Source organism: Rhinoraja longicauda, chromosome 11, assembly GCF_053455715.1.
Source record: "Rhinoraja longicauda isolate Sanriku21f chromosome 11, sRhiLon1.1, whole genome shotgun sequence".
In the NCBI taxonomy this organism is placed as follows: Eukaryota; Metazoa; Chordata; class Chondrichthyes; order Rajiformes; family Arhynchobatidae; genus Rhinoraja; species Rhinoraja longicauda.
The window spans coordinates 11,523,381-11,545,868 of NC_135963.1; positions in this window are offsets into that span (position 1 = coordinate 11,523,381).

Consider the following 22,488-nt stretch of genomic DNA (forward strand, 5'->3'; position numbering starts at 1 on the left):
AAAATAATGATGATGGCTTCAACTGCTAAATTCAGGCAAGTTCATTATTAGTGAATTCAGTTTTTCTCTTCGCACACAAGCATCTTGAAGACACAATGGAGTATTATTATGCCTCAAATATAGGGCTAAAACCCTCTGACGGATTATTATTAAGTGGTGGAAGCTCCACAATGTCATAATGTGAACACATTCATGATTCACTGAAAGAAAATTAATCCTACAGTGCGTGGCTGTACACTTGATTAGGTTCCTTCACCCAAACAAGTGAGGCTCACCACATCGTTTTGTCCACTGAATATCATCCTAGTGTATGAGGCTGGGAGGCTTCCCATTTCTGAATTGTTGACATCAAGTTTAACTTTGCCAGGATCTCTCAAATCACACAGCTAACTGCATCATGATTTATCAGCAATATACGAACGTCCTTCTAGAGAAACTTACTATTCTGGCAGAAATGCTTTTAGTTTATGGGGTTTGTTCCATTTTAGTTCTTCACAAGGTGAGATCCATTAATCCGGTCGTATTGATGACACTAACATACTGGAGTAACTCAGCGGGACAGGCAGCATCTTTGGAGAGCAGGAATGGGTGACGTTTTGGGTCGGGACCCTTCTTCAGACTGAGATGCTGCCTGTCCCCGCTGAGTCACTCCAGCATTTTGTGACTATCTGCAGTGTAAATCAGCATCTGCAGCTCTTTCCTAAACATTTGCTGGGATTATGCTAGTGTGTATTTCTCTCCTTTAGTTCTGAATGTCTGTCTGTGCACTCCCCTTGCACTACCTCTGGAACCCAGTCTTTTCGTGACGAGACTAGTTCTCTTTTAAACCTTGCCCCAGAGTCCTTGCACCTTCTTGTCTCACCCCTGCCCTACTTTCCTCAATGAGTTGTGTACCTACATTGTTCATTCCCTTTTTAATCTTTCCCATCTCTTGTACTGATTCATCTTCAGCCAAATCAAAGGTTGAATTGCTTCAGTCCATGGGGGCATTTTATTCACACACAGCTGTATGCAGGCTCGGGAATTACAAGTTCTTACTTGAAACATACCATCCTTCATCTGATTTTATGAGGCTTATAAATCCTTAAAAGTTAATGAGCAATTCTCGCTGTTCAGAAACATGTTGGTTCATGTGATGATGGAGCTGAAAGGAAGAAACACTCCAGAAGTTATTTCCAGTTCGAGATTGAAATGTTCACGCACACAGTTAAGGCTGCTACTAAATTGACATGTCAAGATAGAGGATACTCTCAACCCATTAGGATGGCACAACCGCACAGCTTGCAGAGTTGCTGCCTCAAAGCTTTGGGGATCTGGGTTCAATCCTGATCTCGGGTTCTGCCTGTGTGAAGTTTGCACACCCTCGCTATGACTCTGGGTCCTCCCACATCCCAAAGACATGCGGGTTTGTAGGTTAATTGGCCTCTGCAGTATGGTCCCCTGTATGTAAGGAGTGGATGCGAAAGTGAGATAACATAGAACCAGTGTGAATAGGTGATCGATGGTTGGCATGGAGACGGTGGGCCGAAGGGCCTGTTTTTATGCTGCATCTCTAAACTCTAAACTAAATTTTATCTCTAAACTAAACCAAAGGTGAAGGGGGTGGAAGATTTAATGGGAACCCATGAAATCTTCGTCTTGTTACTTGCGAGCAAAGCACCAAGACAAATTCCTTGTATGTTTCCATACTTGGCGAATAAAATTTATTCAATTCAATTCAATTCAATTCGAAACCCGTGAGGCAACCTTTTTACCTAAAGGGTGGAAGGTACATGGAATGTAGTACTATCACAACGTTGAAAAAAGATTTGGACAGGTACATGGATAAGATCGGTTTTGAGGGATATGGACCAAAGGCAGGCAGGTTGGACTAGTGTACATAGGACATGTTGGTCGGCGTGGGCAAGTTGAGCCGAGGGGCCTGTTTCCACACTGCATGACTCTATGACTCAAACATTTAGGCATGTTGGTGGTGAGGAAGGTTATCCAAAAGCCTGCTGAACAATCATATCATATCATATATATACAGCCGGAAACAGGCCTTTTCGGCCCTCCAAGTCCGTGCCGCCCAGCGATCCCCGTATATTAACATTATCCTACACCCACTAGGGACAATTTTTACATTTACCCAGCCAATTAACCTACATACCTGTACGTCTTTGGAGTGTGGGAGGAAACCGAAGATCTCGGAGAAAACCCACGCAGGTCACGGAGAGAACGTACAAACTCCTTACAGTGCAGCACCCGTGGTCAGGATCGAACCTGAGTCTCCGGCGCTGCATTCGCTGTAAAGCAGCAACTCTACCGCTGCGCTACCGTGCCGAGACCCAAGTCCAAATCTCACCAATAACCTGTGCTGCCAAAGTTAAATTCATTTAATCATTTGGAAATATTAAAGAAGAATTATTAAATGAATTTAGTATTAATTTAAAAGTGAAAAACACAAAATTACAGTTTCACTAATGTTCTTCAGAGAGTAAAATCTGCCTTCCTTATCCGAAATGGGACCCTAGACTACTTATATGAGCCACTCAGTCACAGGACGTTAAGTACAGGAAATAAATTCTGACCTTGCTACTGAAGCCTCGGTTCTGTAAAAAATGAATAAATAAAAATAAAATTGGACACAACTCATGGACTGCATTTTCTCCTCCTTTCTTTCAAATGCTGTCGTCGTCCACATCCTGGAACCTTACCTTCTTTAGGCAAAAATAGATAGTATCTTTTGAGTTCTTGTTGTTTAAGGTATAGAAGCTTGACAGGGCACACCACCAGACTTACTACCTCTGTCACCAGGCTTCTGAATGGTCCTTCCATAAGCTAAGGTACTGTCAAATTCACTCCTACCCCATTGAGGACATTGGACTTTGTTGCTGCGCCTAACGGCTGCAGCTCTCTGGCAGTCTGTCTGTATTTTTTCCTTTTTTTCGTTGTTTGTGTGTCGGTGTCGGGTTGGTTTTTGTTTCTGTTTTTGGCTGTGTATGTGTGGGGGGGGGGGGGGGTTGGGGTGGGGTGGGGGGTGGTGGGGTGGGGGAAACCTTTCTTTTATTAGGTCTCTTCCCCGGGGCGCAGCTCGGCCGCGGGGCCTTCCATCGCCCGCGGGGCCTTCCATCGCCCGCGGGGCCTTCCATCGCCCGGCGTGGCTCGGCCGCTGGACTTAGCATCGCCGGTGCGGCTCGGCCGCGGGACCTAACAGTGCCCGGCGCGGCTCGGCCACGGGGCCTTCCATCGCCCGGTACGGCCGCGGGACGTCTCAGCGCTCGGTGCGGCTCGGCCACGGGGCCTTCCATCGCGCGGAACGGTTCAGCGCCCGGCACGGCCGCGGGGCCTTCCATCGCCCGGCGCGGCTCGGCCGCTGGACTTAACATCGCCGGCGTGGCTCGGCCGCGGGACTTGGCAGCGGCCGGTGCGGCTCGTCCGCGGGGCCTTCCATCGCCCGGCGTGGCTCGGCCGCTGGACTTAACATCGCCGGCGCGGCTCAGCCGCGGGACGTTTCAGTGCCCGGTGCGGCTCGGCCGCGGGGCCTTCCATCCCCTTGCGGGGGCTGTGCGTGTTGGTCACCTCGTTAGGGGTCGAGCTGCCTGTCCGTGGGCGTGGGGAAGAGAGTGGAAGTTTTGTTGCCTTCCATCACAGTGAGGGGGTGTTTGGACTCACAGTGATGGATATTTGTCTTGGGGTCATGTGTCCTGCGTACTTTTTTCTTTTTTTTTGTGTGTTTTGTGACTGCTGTAATTTCGTTCGGTATTTGTACCGAATGACAATAAAGTTCTGTACTGTACTGAACTGATGCTCCACAATGCTGAGAAGCATATTTTGCATTGTGTATCTTTCCCTTTGCTCTATCTATTGTACTTGAGTTTGATTCTGATTGTATTTATGTGTGGTGCATCTGATCTGTTTGGATAGCTGTACCTTGATACATGTGAATAAACCTAAAGCTAAACCTGGACTTTTATTTAACTTAATGCCAGTCAGAATGCCAACATTTTTAGCTCCCTATTGAATCCATTTTGTTTGCTTTGGTATTCCAACTCTCATAGAAACATAGAAAATAGGTGCAGAAGGAGGCCATTCGGCCCTTTGAGCTAGCACTGCCATTCATTGTGATCATGGCTGATTGTCCACAATCAATAACCAGTGCCTGCCTTCTCCCCATATCCCTTGATTCCACCAGCCCCGAGAGCTCTATCTAACTCTCTTTTAAATGCATCCAGTGATTTGGCCTCCACTGCCCTCTGTGGCAGAGAATTCCACAAATTCACAACTCTCTGGGTGAAAAGGTTTCTTCTTACCTCAGTTTTAAATAGCCTCCTCTTTATTTTAAGACTGTGGCCCCTGGTTCTGGACTCGCCCAACATTGGGAACATTTTTCCTGCATCTAGCTTGTCCAGTCATTTTATAATTGTATATGTTTCCATAAGATCCCCTCTCATCCTTCGGCCCTTCGAGCCAGCACTGCCATTCATTGTGATCACGGCTGATCATCCATAATCAGTAACCTGTGCCCAAATTCTCCCCATATCTCACGAGATAATTTTGGTTACTGTTGTGGACATTGAGCACGTTAGTTAGGTCTGGACGTCTAAATTATTTTCCTTTGGCTCTTGACTGCAGTAGCTTACAACCCTAACTATACAACAATTTACTTTTGGCTTGAAGTGATCAAGCCAAGAAGCGGTATGAAAATAGCCAATTATGCTCCTGTCCAGAGAAAATTGGTTGCCCAATTAATAATCATCATTTAAGCTGCTGGATCCAAAGTCATTATGCTTATTTTTTTTGCACAAATCTAAAGCAGCTAATCAAATTCTGCAAGCTTCTGCTCTCAAGAACACTAAGGTCAGTATCCTGACAATTGTTGGCCCCAAAAGGCACATCTAATTTCTGTGCAATAACATGTTCTGTGCCCGGGAGAAATAGCTTCCCATATTTGGGTCAACGGTCTGTCTTGCTTCAACCTGCTCGGCATAGTGGCGCAGAGGTAGAGTTGCTGCCTAACAGAAATCCGGGTTCGATCCTGACCACGGGTGCTGTCTGCATGGAGATTGTGCCTTCTTCCTGTGACCTGCATGGGTTTTCTCCGGGTGCTCCTGTTTCTTCCCACACTCCAAAGCCGATTAGGAGAAGGGGAGATGCAACGAGACCTGGGTGTCGTGGTACACCAGTTATTGAAAGTAGGCATGCAGGTGCAGCAGGCAGTGAAGAAAGCGAATGGTATGTTGGCATTCATAGCGAGGGGATTTGAGTATAAGAGCAGGGAGGTTCTGCTGCAGTTGTACAGGACCTTGGTAAGACCACACTTGGAGTATTGTGTACAGTTTTGGTCTCCTAATCTGAGGAAAGACATTCTTGCCATAGAGGGAGTACAGAGAAGGTTCACCAGATTGATTCCTGGGATGGCAGGACTCTCATATGAAGAAAGACTGGATAGACTCGGCTTGTACTCGCTGGAATTTAGAAGATTGAGGGGGGATCTTATAGAAACTTACAAAATTCTTAAGGGGTTGGACAGGCTAGATGCAGGAAGATTGTTCCCGATGTTGGGGAAGTTCAGAACAAGGGGTCACACTTTAAGGATAAGGGGGAAGTCTTTTAGGACTGAGATGATAACGTTTTTTTTCACACAGAGAGTGGTGAATCTGTGGAATTCTCTGCCACAGAAGGTAGTTGAGGCCAGTTCATTGGCTATATTTAAGAGGGAGTTTGTGGCCCTTGTGGCTAAAGGGATCAGGGGGTATGGAGAGAAGGCAGGTACGGGATACTGAGTTGGATGATCAGCCATGATCATATTGAATGGCGGTGCAGGCTCGAAGGGCCGAATGGCCTACTCCTGCACCTATTTTCTATGTTTCTATGTTTCTATGTACAGGTTTGCAGGTTAATTGGCTTTAGTAAGTTGTAAAACAGTCCCTAGTGTGTAGAATAGTGTTAGTGTACTGGGTGATTGCTGGTCGGCACAGACTTGGTGGGCCGAAGGGCCTGTTTCCACACTGAGTAAAGTCTAAAAGCGCGGCAGTCAACTGCCCTCCAGTCAACCACTAATCAGGATCTCCACCTAATTGAGTGAAAGTCTGAAGAAAGAGTTCCGACCCAAAAGGGCACCCACCCATATTCTCCAGAGATGTTGCCTGGCCCGTCGAGTTACTCCAGCACTTTGTGTCTTCTTGGGTGAATGACAAATCTGGACAAAGGAAGCCAAACACTTGTTATGAAAGACATTTGTTTATTGATCTCTGGATCAGAAATAGCCAATCTTGAACTTTATTCATATATAGATAATGGACAGAATAACCAATAAAATAAATTATAGATTGTAAAGTGCGCTTAAATATCTCATGATAATTAAGCATTAACCTCTTCACGAATTTAAGTTTGCAGTAACGATCATTGGCTGAAATTGATTGAAACTGGAGAGGTTTATTTGTGACAACGAACTTTGTGGAACTGGATGTTAATAGTTAATATTCTGAAGAAGGCTCTCGACCCAAAACATCACCCATTCCTTCTCTCCAGGAGATGTTGCCTGTCCCGCTGAGTTACTCCAGCATTTTGTGTCTATCTTTGTTAATAGCACAAAATTACCACAGCAATATCGCATGGAGCTAGAGTTCCAGGCTTATATGATTGTGATGACACTCGTCCCCCTCTCTCAAATGCCATACCACTGACTTAACATCACCATATAGTTCAGTTGTTATGCAATTCTGAGTTTGCAGAAACCTCTTGCAACCCGTTTTGAGGGAAATTGGAGTCACTGTCACGTGCCTGGCACACATTGGCTTCCATTACTCCCAGGAATAACACTGATCCAGACCTCCCACTGCCTTGCTGTTGTGTTTGACACAGAGCCAAGCTAGTATTCATTTGCCTGCTCCATCCCTTGTTGCCTCATTCCATCTTTGCAGCATTGCCCAATATTGCTGCTGCTGCTGCTGCTGCTGCTGCTGCTGCTGCTGCTGCTGCTGAAGTCCTTTATTCCCTCTTGACAATTGAAATGCACTCCTGGCCAGGAGCCCATCGACCCCCAGATAAAGTTATTGTGTCTGACCTTGTCTTTCTTCCGAGAAAGCCTTAAAATTAAGCTGATTCCTTCTGGGAAGAAATGCTCCCTAACCTAGAGCATGTGTAATTTCAGACACTGTGTGGATAGACACAAAGTGCTGGAGTAACTCAGTGGGTCAGGCAGCATCTCTGGAGAAAAAGGATGGGTGACGTTTTGTGTCGGGACCCTTCTTCAGACCCATCCTTTTTCTCCAGGGATGCTGCCTGACCCGCTGAGTTACTCCAGCACTTTGTGTATAATATATACTATAAGAAAATAACTGCAGATGCTGGTACAAATCGAAGGTATTTATTCACAAAATGCTGGAGTAATAGACAATAGACAATAGACAATAGGTGCAGGAGGAGGCCATTCGGCCCTTCGAGCCAGCACCGCCATTCAATGTGATCATGGCTGATCATTCTCAATCAGTACCCCGTTCCTGCCTTCTCCCCATACCCCCTGACTCCGCTATCCTTAAGAGCTCTGTCCAGCTCTCTCCTGAATGCATTCAGAGAATTGGCCTCCACTGCCTTCTGCAGGTCAGGCAGCAGGTCAGGCAGCATCTCGGGAGAGAAGGAATGGGTGACGTTTCGGGTCGAGACCCTTCTTCAGACTTTGTCTATCTTCGGTATAAACCAGCATCTGCAGTTCTTTGTTACCACCACTGTGGTTAATTTAGTTTAGAGATACAGCATGGAACCAGAACCTTCAGCCCATCAAGTCTATGCCGACCAGTGATCACACCTTTACACTAATTCTATGTTATCCCACTTTCTTAGACACTGGGGGCAATTTACAGAGGCCAGTTAACCTCCAAACCTGCACACCTTTCAGATGTGGCTGAAATTGGAGCATACAGAGAAAACCCACGCGGTCACAGGGAGCTGAGGATTGAACCCAGGTCTCTGGCGCTGAGAGGCTGCAGCTCTACCAGTTATGCCACAGTGCCGCCCTATAACCTGGTTGGTTTGACTATCTCTTTGGTTAGGGACCATTGGAGATGGGCAGTCAATGGTGGTGTGGCCAGAGACATCCCCATCCCCATCCTGTGAACAAATAACTAAATAAACTATGTACCTGGTATCTCGCTGGGAAAATTATCTGGCACCCATTTTCCTACAATTTCCATCTCATCCTAATTTACACTTATATGGTGATTGCACATTGTCCACAACCATAACAGATGCTCTGTTGCGCGTCAGTGGATATTTTTAAGGCAGAGATAGATTCTTGATTAGTACGGGTGTCAGAGGTGAGGGGGAGAAGGCAGGAGAATGGGGTTGGGAGGGAGAGATAGATCAGCCATGATTGAATGGCAGAGTAGACTTGATGGGCCGAATGGCCTCATTCTACTCCTATTCCTTATGACGACCTAATTCAGTGGCTGTAAAGCATTTCCAGCAATGTACACAAGTACAATTTCAGCTAACAATTTTACTAATGATTTAGGCAAAATTTTAATGATGATTTTACTAATATCATCAATTAATAAAACATTCACTAACTACCTGAAGTGTGAGGATTATACTGCAAATAATATGGAAACAGATGGAAACACGTAGCAAGCCAGGCAGCGTCCGCGAAGGTCAAACTCAGCTAATGTTTCGGTTGAAGACACTTTGTCACAAGTGGGAAGGAGTGAAAACAGGACAAAAGTTAGCCAAGAAGGTCATCGATATCCCACTGGCATAGTTTGAGCAAGTTCCCTTTGCTACACCTTTGATCTGGAGAAAGTTAGTGGAGTTGAAGGGGAAGTAGAGAAGACCAGGCTTGGCGATCGTTTAGCCGAACACCTCCGCCCAGTCCACCTAAGCCTACGCGATCTCCTGGCTGCTAAACACTTTCGCTCGCCCTCCCATTCCCACACTGACTTTTCTGTACTGGACCTCCTCCACTGTCAAATTGGAGGTAGAGCACCTCATATTTTGCTCGGGCAGCTTACAACACAACGGTATGATTATTGATTTCTCTAACTTCAAGTAACCCTTGCTTTCCCTCTCTTTCCGTCCCTCTCCCACCCTTTTTCTCCGACTAGTTTCACTGTCCTTCCGATTAATTTTACTGATTGTATGCCTCCTTGTCACCTTCCCCTCAGCTATGAACCATTCTACATTTCCTTATCGTCGTCTGCCTTGATCTGTCCTTTTCACATCTTACCCCTCCATATCTCTAGGCCCCTCCTCCTCTGATTCTCAGTCTGAAGAAAGGTCTTGATCCGAAACGTCACCCATTCCTTCTCTCCAGAGATGCTGCCTGTCCCGCTGAATTACTCCGGCATTTTGTGTTTATTTTGGGAAATAGGTCAATATAGAATATGATCAGCCAGATGAATGAGTACGTTGATGGAGAGGAACTGGTCGGGTCTACGTTCAAGGAAGTAGTGGAGCATCCTCAGAGCATCCTGATGTGAGACGGGGATCTAGATGGATTGCGTGTCCTTGGTCAAATTGAACCGAATGGGACAAGAGAACAATATTGGCAAAAGCCATGAGAAGACACAAGGATGAAAATGGGAAGTGTCTCGATCCGATAGAAAAGATCCAGCTGCGATAGGGAGAAAACATAAGGTAGATACAAAATGCTGGAGTAACTCAGCCGGACAGGCAGCATCTCTGGAGAGAAAATGGGTGACGTTTCGGGTCAAGACCCTTCTTCAGACTGAGAATCAGGGGAGAGGGAGTCCAGACAACGGGAAAAAAATATGTTTGGTGGGGCGAAGGCTGAAACTATGGACGCCGCTGTTTGTGGATCCTGGGAAAGTGGAAGAAATAGGGGGTGTAGGATTATGTGGCCAAGAAGCTGGAGGCTACGGAGAAACGATTTTCCAAGGATCATTGTCTGAGAATTGGAATTATGTATGACTCTCACTGCAAGGGCATGTGCAGGATTAACTTCATGGGGCTAGCAGATGTCCGACTGCAGATGGCTGGGAGTAAATTTGGCTGGCGGTTTGTTGTTCTAATTTGAGCCCCTGGCGACTCCTTACGTTTTGTTGTGCTTTGAATGAGGTCAGCCCGTACAGGAGGGCGGGCTGTAAGGTCGGGATAATTCTCCACAGCCAGCCAAGGAATTGTCAGTGGGTTTATAAAGGCACTCCACACTGTGCAAACTGAGTGGCGGGTGGGAAATCAGTGCAGATCATTGCATTCTTTGTATTGGGATAAAAATAATGACCACTTTCTGGGACTAAAAAAAATGGACTAAAAAAAATGGAAAACTGGAATTTGGGTGGGTGAAATAAATTATTTTAGTCATAGAGTTATACAGTGTGGAAAAAACAGGCCCTTCGGCCCAACCTGCCCATGTCGACCCACTTGCCCCATCCACACTAGATCCCACCTGCCTGCGTTTGGTTCATATCCTTCCTTTTTGTGAGATTACACATTTATTGAGTGAATTTGTGTCTCGTGATCTTGCTACAATATTTTGGTGCTGAAGGGGAAAAGTCTCAGAAGTCCATAAGCTCGGGTGCAGTCTGACTCTCCTTTACCTAGAAGGTCGGCACAAAATGCTGGAGTAACTCAGCGGGACAGGCAGCATCTCTGGCGAGAAGGAATGGGTGACGTTTCGAGTCATAGAAACATAGAAACATAGAAAATAGGTGCAGGAGTAGGCCAGTCGGCACTTCAAGCCTGCACCGCCATTCAATATGATCATGGCTGATCATCCAGCTCAGTAACCTGTACCTGCCTTCTCTCCATACCCCCTGATCCCTGTGGCCACAAGGGCCACATCTAACTCCCTCTTAAATATAGCCAATGAACTGGCCTCAACTACCTTCTGTGGCAGAGAATTCCACGGACTCACCACTCTCTGTGTGAAGAAATGTTTTCTCATCTCGGTCCTAAAAGACTTCCCCCTTATCCTTAAGCTGTGACCCCTGGTTCTGGACTCCCCCAACATCGGGAACAATCTTCCCGCATCTAGCCTCTCCAACCCCTTAAGAATTTTATATGTTTCAATAAGATCCCCCCTCAGTCTTCTAAATTCCAGCGAGTCGAGACCCTTCTTCAGACTTCTCCTTTACCTCATTACGGACATTGGACTTTGTTTCTGGAGCTGTAATGCTGAGAACTTTAACCTGCACTCTGCAATTTAATTTTTCTCTCTCGTTTATTATGTTGTTTACAGTGTGTACTATGTTTACAGATTCTGTTGAGCTGCGTGGGAAGGAAGGAAGAAGAAGGGTCTCGACCCGAAACGTCACCCCATTCCTTCTCTCCAGAGATGCTGCCTGTCCCGCTGAGTTACTCCAGCATTTTGTGCCTACCTTCTGTTGTGCTGCGGCAAGTGAGGATTTCATTGTTCTATCAATAGACAATAGACAATAGACAATAGGTGCAGGAGTAGGCCATTCAGCCCTTCGAGCCAGCACCGCCATTCAATGCGATCATGGCTGATCACTCTCAATCAGTACCCTGTTCCTGCCTTCTCCCCATACCCCCTCACTCCGCTATCCTTAAGAGCTCTATCCAGCTCTCTCTTGAAAGCATCCAACGAACTGGCCTCCACTGCCTTCTGAGGCAGAGAATTCCACACCTTCACCACTCTCTGACTGAAAAAGTTCTTCCTCATCTCCGTTCTAAATGGCCTACCCCTTATTCTTAAACTGTGGCCCCTTGTTCTGGACTCCCCCAACATTGGGAACATGTTTCCTGCCTCTAATGTGTCCAATCCCCTCATTATCTTATATGTTTCAATAAGATCCCCCCTCATCCTTCTAAATTCCAGTGTATACAAGCCTAATTGCTCCAGCCTTTCAACATACGACAGTCCCGCCATTCCGGGAATTAACCTAGTGAACCTACGCTGCACGCCCTCAATAGCAAGAATATCCTTCCTCAAATTTGGAGACCAAAACTGCACACAGTACTCCAGGTGCGGTCTCACCAGGGCCCGGTACAACTGTAGAAGGACCTCTTTGCTCCTATACTCAACTCCTCTTGTTATGAAGGCCAACATTCCATTGGCTTTCTTCACTGCCTGCTGTACCTGCATGCTTCCTTTCAGTGACTGATACACTAGGACACCCAGATCTCGTTGAACATCCCCTCTTCCTAATCTGGGACATATGACAATAAAACACCCTTGACTCTTGGCTCTTGTATCTTTCTTATTTCTAGACCTATTATACTTTGAATTTGGTTTGATTGTATTTGTGTCTCGTATTATTTGATTTGATTGGATAGCATGCAAAACAAAGCCTTTCACTGTACCTCAGTACACATGACTGGAGTAAACCTAAATGATTCAGAAGCATTTAGACAACTACATGGATAGGACAGGTTTAGAGGGATATGGGCCAAATGCAGGCAGATTTTTCCACCTCTGTTTTCTGTCCATTAATCAGTATGTAAACTATGCCACCATATCACTGCGAATTCCAGTCTGTTTAATACTCCCTGATTTTTGTACATCATTTAAAAGAAAACAGTTGTGTAGGAAGGGAACTACAGATGCTGGTTTAAACCAAAGATAGACACAAAAAGTTGGAGTAATTCAGCGGGGCAGGCAGTATTTCTGGAGAGAAGGAATGGGTGACGTTTCGGGTCGAGACCTGAAGAAGGGTCGCGACCCGAAACGTCACCCATTCCTTCTCTCCAGAGATGCTGCCTGTCCCGCTGGGTAACTCCAGCTTTTGGTGTCTATCTTCAAAAGAAAACAGTTTGTACATTTGGACAAGTACGTGGATAGTAAGGTTTAGAGAGATTTGGCTCAAACACGGGCAAGTGGGACTGGTGTAGATTGGGCTTCTTGGTTGGAAGGGGCAAGTTGGGAAGAAAGGCCTGTTTTCATACTGTATGACTCTGTAACTCTGACTATGACTCTAATTGAAGAAAAATATGTCCATGAGGTTTTCAGTATCTTATTTTTGTGAAGCGAGACACAAGGTACAGGTCCACCGATTTTTCGACAACTGGGGGTCCGACACCTCTTTTAATCTGGACACAATTACGAGAGTGCACTTGAATTCAATAAACCCCCCCCCTCCGAAAATGTGGTGTCGCGGCCAGGTGAGGGACTAATCTCAACCTCATTGGGACTTTCGCAGCTGATTGGTGGGTCGAATTTGATCCTCTTCAGCTCTGCTCCTGCTCCCATTCCCAATATGGGTCTGTTGAGTTTTGAGGGAAAGGTTGGCAGCCTCAACTTATATCCACCGGTGTTTAGAACAGGTGAAAGGAACTTAGTTCCTCTTGCGAGAAAATCTTGAACGGTGGGGGGGGGGGGGGGGGTAACATTTTTAAAATAAGCAAACATCCATGTGAGACAGAGATAAGTTACATTTATATTCTTGCAGAAGACCGTGTCTATTAAATTCTGTTTCTTAGGTGAAGTAACTTACCGAATATTGAAAAGCTTGGATAGAGTGGAAGTGGAGAGGATGTTTCCACTAATGGGAGAGTTTAGGATTAGATGCAATAGCCTCAGAATTAAAGAACGTTCCTTAGGAAGGAAATGAGGAGGAGTTTCTTTAGTCAGCGGTGTGGTGAATCTGTGGAATTCTTTTGCCACAGAAGGCTGAGGAGGCCAAGTCAATGGATATTTTTAAGGCAGAGATAGTTAGATTCTTGATTAGTACAGGTGTCAGGGGTTATGGGGAGAAGGCAGGAGAATGGAGTTAGGGGGTAAAGATAGATCAGCTATGATTGAATGGCAGAGCAGACTTGAATTCTGCTCCTATCACGTATGACCTTATTATGGTGCTTGGAGAGTCCCCAAGTATTTTAAAGGTAGATTTGGATAGCTTCTTGATCAGCAGGAGTGAAAGGTTAACATGGGAAAATGGAGTTGACGTCACAGTCAGAACAGCAACAACCTTATGAAATGGTGGAATGAGCTTGAGGGACTGTATGTGCAGAAAGGAAGGTGGATTCCAGGTCTTGTGTCAACTACCACATGGAACTTTTCTCCAGTTAGACAACATGTGGCACATACAGAATCAACTTCAAGCTCCTCCTATTCACGTATAAAGCCCTAAATGGACATTCCCCCCCCTACATCAAAAATCTTCTAACCCCCCTCTCTAACTCCAGGTCCCTCAGGTCGGCCGACTTGGGGCTACTCACTATCCCGCGATCTAGGCTTAAGCTCAGGGGTGACCGCGCTTTTGCGGTTGCAGCTCCTAGACTGTGGAACAGCATCCCTCTCCCCATCAGAACTGCCCCCTCCATCGACTCCTTTAAGTCCAGGCTCAAAACCTATTTCTACTCCCTAGCGTTTAAGGCTCATTGAGGAGGCGCTGTGAACTGTTTGCATGCTACTGTATGTTTCATTTTTTTTCCTTCGTACCTAATCAGATGTACAGCACTTTGGTCAACGTGGGTTGTTTTTAAATGTGCTATACAAATAAAATTGACTTGACTTGACTTGACATACCACCATTTCTACAAGTCTGTCCACTTGTAAGTGTTCACTTGCAAGGAATGTGGTCTCCGTTGAATTTGTCTGGTGTGGTGAGTGACATTTTGCCCGCGACATGTAATTAAAGCAAGGCCTGACCTCGTTTTAACCCAATGTGCAAACGTCAAACTACTTCACGTTAAAATGATTTATCATCTGTGAATGTGCCCAAATCAGCAGAGAAATGACAGGGCAAGCGAATTCAAAGAAAATAAATGGAAATCAAAACAGCTTCAGATGCTGGAAATGTGAAATAAAAACGGAATGTGTTGGAAACACTGAGCAGCTCAGACGTAGAAAGAGAAATAGAGTAGGAAGAAACCGCAGGCGCTGGTTTAAGCTGAAGGTAGACACAAAAAAGCTGGAGTAACTCAGCGGGACAGGCGGCATCTCTGGAGAGAAGGAATGGGTGACGTTTTAGGGTCGAGACCCTTCTTCAGACAATAGAGTTTACATTTCAGGTCAATACTCTTCATTAACCTTCTGACGAAGGGTCTTTAACTTGAACGTTGATGCCATTTCTCTTACCACAGATGCCGCCTGACCTGCTGAATCTTCTGTTTTTTTACTACAAAGAATCTAAAGTCAGTCCTGTGACAATCGGTTCTTGGGGTACGGATTTCATTGTGTGTTGAAAAGTCATGAGGCAAATGCCTTTTCCCTGCAACAGAACCACTAACCTACTCCTTGTAAGAGAATTTGCATACATGTTGTCAGCCATGATCACATTGAATGGCGGTGCTGGCTCGAAGGGCCGAATGGCCTCCTCCTGCACCTATTGTCTATTGTCTATTGACATTTGTATTATCCCATCGTTTAAAAACAGTTGGACAGGTATATGGTAGTATAAACCCTACCAGGCTTGGAGGGTTATGGACTAACTGCAGGCAAGTGGGACTAGGGTAGCTGGGACATTGTTGGCCGGTGTGGGCGAGTTGGGCCGAAGGGCCTGTTTCCACACTGTATCACTCTATGACTCTATGACTCTATGACAAATAAATCCCGCCTGGAATTGTGCATAATCCGATTAGTTTCTCTTGCAAATCGATCCATCCTTAGTATGTGGCTCCCTCATTGAATGTCAGAGCAGGGCTGAGAATGGAATGGAATGGAATGGGTCGTTTTGCAAAGGAATGCTTTATTGTCACGTGTGACTAGGCATAGTCAAATTCTTTGCTTGCACACCCAAGGTAAGCAAATAGCGGCCACCTACGGCGCTGACAGCGTTACAAAGTACGCCGGCTCCTCCTTTTATTCTACCCCCTCCCCCATCCCCCACAGCGGTTCCCCCACGCTGGGTCCCCATTGTCCTTTGTTCCTCCCTCCCCATTATTCTTCCCCCACCCCCCCCCCCCCCCTCCCCTTCACAGTGGTTCCCCCACGTTGGGTCCCCATTGTCCTTTGTCCCTCCCTCCCTCCCCATTGTTCTTCCCCCACCCCCCCCCCTTCACAGCGGTTCCTCTACGCCGGGTCCTCCATTGTTCTTCCCCCCCCACCCCGCTCACGGTGGACCGCCCACGCTCTCGTCGACCATCGACCTGCGAGGCATCGTCGCCGCCACGGGATTTCACCACCGTCGAGAAGCCGGTGGCACGGTGGCGCAGCGGTAGAGTTGTTGCCTTGTAGGCGGATGCAGCACCAGAGACCCGGGTTCGATCCCGACTGCGGGTGCTGTCTGTGCGGAGTTTGTACGTTCTCCCCGTGACCTGCGTGTGTTTTCTCCGAGATCTTCGGTTTCCTCCCACACTCCAAAGACGGACAGGTATGTAGGTTAATTGGCTTGGTAAAGGTAAAAATTGTTCCTGGTGGGTATAGGTTAGTGTTAATGTGCGGGGATCGCTGGTCGGCGCGGACCCGATGGGCCGAATGGGCCTGTTTCCGCGCTGTATCTCTAAACTAAACTAAATTAATAAACTAAGCCACTGCCTGCTGCTATTCCCTGTGTTCTTCTGCTACTCTTCTGCAAATGGCTCATCATTTGGGTTTTGCCGGGTGCACTCAGATCCACACCTCATCACAGAATGAGCTGAGAGTGACTGCCCATGACATCAGGGCCACATTTGTCTTGGTGCAACATTGTGGAGCGCTGGTAAAATGGAAGTCAATGGGCATCAAAGGGTAAACACCCTGATGGCTGGAGTCAAACAACACACAACAATGGCCTGTTTCCTTTATCATTATTACTTTTTTGCATATCTTTCATTCATTGTTCTTTATCTCTCGTTTCCCTTAGACCTAACCAGTCTGAAGAAGGGTCTCGATCCAAAAATCGTCACCCATTCCTTCTCTCCAGAGATGCTGCCTGTCCCACTGAGTTACTCCAGCTTTTTGTGTCCATCCTCACTCAAAGGAAGATGGTTGTGGAGGATCAATGACCTCCTCCGCAGGGCATCACTGTAGGAGTTCCTCAGCGATGTGTCCTCAGCCCAACCATCCTCAGTGGCTACATAGAAACATAGAAAATAGGTGCAGGAGTAGGCCATTTGGCCCTTTGAGCCAGCACCGCCATTCAATATGATTACCCTGAATCAGAACCCCATTCCTGCTTTCTCCCCAAAATCCCATGATTCCGTTAGCCCTAAGAGCTATATCTAACTCTCTCCCGTGAATTGGCCTCCACTGCCTTCTGTGGTAGAGAATTCCACAGATTCACAACTCTCTGGGTGAAAAGGTCTTTCCTCATCTCACTCCTAAATGGCCTCCCCCTATTTCTTAAACTGTGACCTTCTTCACATCAATCCTTCTTTCCAACATAAAGTGAGACATAGACAATAGACAAAAGGTGCAGGAGGAGCCTTTCGAGCCAGCACCGCCATTCAATGTGATCATGGCTGATCATTCTCAATCAGTACCCCGATGCTCTCTGATGGTTGTACAATATTCAATCCCATTTGTAAAAATGACAAAGCATTTTGCTTCACAGGCTTGACAGGTGTCTGAAGAAAGGTCCCGACCCGAAACGTCACTTATCTATGTTCTGCAGCGATGATGCCTGCCTGAGTTATTCCAGCACTTTGTTTCGTTTTTTTTGTTGCTAGACAGGTATCCCATTAACTACCTTAACTAACTAAGGACGGCACACTGGTACAGCGGCAGAATTGGGGCCTTCCAGCGCCAGAGACCCGGGTTCGATCTTGACTACGGGTGCTGTCTGCACAGAGTTTGTACGATCTCGCTGTGACCGCGTCCGGGTGCTCCGGTTTCCTCCCACCATCCAAAGATGTGCAGGGTTGTAGTTTAACTGGCTTCTGAGAACTGCCCCCAGTGTGTAGGATAGAACTGATGCGATCGGGCGATCGTTAGTCTGCGTGATCTTGGTGGGCCCAAGTGAGTTGTTTCCTCGCTGCATCTCTAAACTAAACTACCGTAAGCATTACTGTCCTCTACCATCTGTGCACACATGCTGCGGTGGGCACCATTTGCAAACTGCCGGTGAAGTCCTGGCCAGAAACATTGCCTGCCCATTCCTGCCGCAGATGCTACCTGAACTGTTGAATTCTTCCTACACTTAGTGTTTTGCTTTAGATTCCAGTGTCAGCAGTTTCTCGAATCTCCAACTACTCTCCAAGGCTGTTGGGGAACTGGGTTGGGGAGATTATTTCGAGAGAGAGAGAGAGTGCCCATCAACTCCCCTCTTGATTCATTTCTGTCTTCAGCCTACTCTAAGCAGGGCCGTTTTTACAGCATTATGGGCCCCCAGGCAAAGCAGTGTACTGGGGCCCCCACCGTTACTCTCCCCGACCCCCCTTTCCCTACCAGCCCCCCCCCCCCCCTGTCATGCCGGCGAAAAGCACTTACCGAAAAGCACTTAGCGATGGACTTAGGGTGCTACATTGTTGCGAAAAACACTTACAGATCGCTGTGAGAAGCACTTAGTACCCGAAAATGTTGCGAAAAAAGCACTTATTGAACCTACATTTTTAAAGTAGTATTTATTTTTTGCAAGTCACTTAACATACACAGATCAGCATGGGGCCCCTATGCTTGTGGGCCCCCGGGCAAGTGCCCATCAGGCCCATGCGTTAAGACGGCCCTGACTCTAAGGGGTTATGTGTAGTAGCCGGGCTACAACCGACCAGCGTGTCTTTGGGATCTGAGAGGACACTAGAGGACCCAGAGGAAACCAATGTGGACACGGAGAGAAACACACTGAGTCCATTCAGTCAAACGCCTTATTGTGGATTGAAGCCTCCCTGCCTCAGCGAGTAAGGAAAAGAACAATCTCATAGAACAGAATCAAAGGACTGCAGATGCTGGTTTATACCAAAGGTAGACACGGAATGCTGGAGTAACTCAGCGGGTCAGGCAACATCTCTGGAGAAAAAAGGATGGGTGACGTTTCGGGTCGGGCCCCTTCTTCAGACTCAATCTTACAGAGTACCCACGTGAAAATGAAAATGTTCCAGGAGGCCACCTTCCTTATTAACATGGACCCGTGAGAATTGCCTTGAGATCTTACGCAAACACTACCAAGTTTGAACAGGACAAAGGGTGACATTGACACAAAGGGTGGTGGGTGTATGGAACGAGCTGCCACAAGAGGTAGTTGAGGCAGTGAATATTGCAACAGTTAAGAAATAATTAGACAGGGCAATGGATAGGACAGGTTTGGAGGGATATGGGCCAAACGCAGGCAGGTGAGACGAGTGCAGATGGGACATGTTGGTCAGTGTGGGCAAGTTGTGCCGAAACGCCTGTTTCCACGCTGCATGACTCCATGACTCTGTGACTCTGTGACTCTAGGACCTTGTTTTTCACAATTGAGCATAGCTGTGGATTTGCTCAATGCACCAAGTTCATGTCATGTTTTATAATAGTACACACCATGAGATTTACCAAGCCACAGACATTCCCAAAAGACGATCCGAGAGCAATTTTGCTTCAATTGCTGTATATATTTTGACTGGACACTGACATGGGCTAAAATTCAAAATAAATGAGTATATCAAGTATGGATTCTATTAAATGTCTGGAAGAGATGAACACATAAGGCGTGTTGTTCTTGTGCCAAAGCCCACATCAGCCTTAACATGCTTTATTTTCTAAGTACCTAATGAAAGTGACTATGCCAGAAATCAAGAAATAATATAAATATGTAGTACCGTCCGTATTGAGGTCACTGAGAGTATTAACTTATTGTGTTGTTACTTCCCTCCGCCCTTTCAAACCTACCGCAGTTCCATGCTCTGGGAGTGTGGTGAATCTGTGGAATTCTCTGCCGCAGAAGGTAGTTGAGGCCAGTTCATTGGCTATATTTAAGAGGGAGTTAGATGTGGCCCTGATGGCTAAAGGGATCAGTGGGTATGGAGGGAAGGCAGGTACGGGATACTGAGTTGGATGATCAGCCATGATCGTATTGAATGGCGGTGCAGGCTCGAAGGGCCGAATGGCCTACTCCTGCACCTATTTTCTGTTTCTATGTTTCTATGTCTTCCCTCGCAAGGGACTGAATTTCATCCCTCACCAGCAGAGCTACCCCACCACCTCTGCCCACCTGCCTGTCCTTTCTATCGGATGTATAACCCTGAGTATTAAGTTCCCAGGCCCGATCCTCCTGCAGCCACGTCTCTGTAATCCCCACAATGTCGTATCTACCAACTTCTAACTGAGCCTCAAGCTCATCTACTTTACTTCTTATACTTCGCGCATTCATATACAGCACTTTCAATTCCTTACTCATCTCACCCTTCACATCGATCCCTGTTACACTTGGCCATATTCTCCTATCCCTTTGTGAGCTTTCTTTCCCGTTAATTCTGGGGTCATTAACTATCCCTTTACTCTCTTTCCCTTTAACTCCATCCTTGACTATCCCATTTGACCCCCCCCCCCTTATTTAGTTTAAAACCACCCGTGTAGCAGTGGCAAACCTGCCTGCCAGAATGCTGGTCCCACACCTGTTAAGGTGCAATCCGTCCCTTTTGTACAATTCCCCCTTACCCCAAAACAGATCCCAGTGATCTAAGAATCTAAATCCCTGCCCCCTGCACCATTTCCTCAGCTACACATTCAGCTCCTGTATCTCCCTGTTCCTGCTCTCGCCAGCACGAGGAACTGGAAGCAAACCGGAGACAAACACCCTGGAGGTCCTGCTTTTCAGCATTTTTCCGAGCTCTCTAAAGTCACACTGCAGAATATTCATCCCCTTTTTTCCGACATCGTTTGTGCCAACATGCACAACCACTTCCGGCTGTTCACCTTTGGCCTTGAGGATTTTCTGCATTCTTCGTTACTTTTTTGCATGTCTTTCATTCATTAGTTCTATATCTCCATATTACCGTCTATATCTCTCGTTTCCCTTTCCCCTGACTCTCAGACTGAAGAAGGGTCTCGACCCTCAGTGTCAGAGGTTATGGGGAGAAGGCCAGGAGAATGGGATTCGGAGGGAGAGATAGATCAGCCATGATTGAATGGCGGAGTAGACTTGATGGGCGGAATGGCCTAAATCTATTCCTATCACTTGATCTTACGATCTTATGGCCCGAAACATCACCTATTCCTTTCCTCAAGAGATGCTGTCTGACCCACTGGGTTATTCCAGCTTTTTGTGTCTATCTTCTGTAATAAACATTGTTGTACTACATTCCTGCGAAGCATGTTTGGACATTTTCTTCTCCTAAAGGCCCTGTTGTTTTTTTATGTCACAATAGTTTTAGTCAGGCGTGGCTTGATGTAATTAAAGTCTGTGCTGGCTCCTTGCATTTGCCTTCAGAAGACTGTGCTGTGTGAAATGTTATGAAATCACAGTTTTTATTAGATTCATTCCATGCTCGGGGGAAAAGCAGAATGAGTGCTGGTGCCAGAACCAGAGAAAGTCATCCAGAACTGTAAACTATCCTAATTGAGTGAAAGATAGATTATTTACCTTACAATCAATACTACTATAAAAAAAATCGGAACCATGAATCTCATGGTCTTATAGTGAGAGAGCTGGAAGTTAGCTCGATGTTGCAAATGACAGGCAGAATATTCACATTCCGAAATGGAGCCAAAAATTATTCTCGCCTCTCACTTCCACATCACTTCCAATTATTCCGTACTTTGCACAGGATAGTGAAAGCCCTGGATAGAGTGAATGTGGAGAGGATGTTTCCACTGGTGGGAGAGTCTAGGACCGGAGGCCATAGCCTCAGGATAAAAGGACGTACCTTTAGAAAGATGAGGAGGAATTCCTTTATTCAGAGCATGGCGAATCTGTGGAATCCATTGCCACAGACGGCTGTGGAGGCCAAGTCAATGGACGATTTTAAGGTGGAGGTTGACAGATTCTTGATTAGTACGGGTGTCAGGGGTTATGGGGAGAAGGCAGGAGAATGGAGTTGAGAGGGAAGGATAGATCAGCCACGATTGAATGACAGAGTGGACTTGATGGGCCGAATGGGTTAATTCTGCTCCTAGAACTGATGAAGTTATGAATCATAGTTTGGTAAGATTTACCCATATCTATCTGTCTGTCTGTCTGTCTGTCTGTCTGTCTATCTGTCTGTCTGTCTGTCTGTCTGTCTGTCTGTCTGTCTGTCTGTCTGTCTGTCTGTCTGTCTGTCTGTCTGTCCGTCTGTCCGTCTGTCCGTCCGTCCGTCCGTCCGTCCGTCCGTCCGTCCGTCCGTCCGTCCGTCCGCCCGCCCGCCCGCCCGCCCGTCCGTCCGTCCGTCCGTCCGTCCGTCTGTCTGTCTGTCCGCCCGTCCGCCCGCCCGCCCGTCTGTCTGTCTGTCTGTCTGTCTGTCTGTCTGTCTGTTCTTTCATTCATTGATCTGTTTGTTTGTTGTGTTTGTTGCGCCTGTAAAGTCAGAATTTGATTGTTATGGTTCATATCTCGTGCTTGTGGTAAATGAACACTCTTGACTCATGGTGGAGGAGGTGGGTTGCTGCAATGGGAATGGGGAAGGCAGCCAGAGAGTGTTCCAATCCAAATGTCCTGGAGGCCTCACTCCTGCACAGCTAGACTCATCCTCGTGGGCATTAGCTATAAGGAGAGGTTGGACAAAGATGGATTTTTTTTTCTCTGGAGTGTCGGAGGCTGAATGGAGACCTGTGACCGC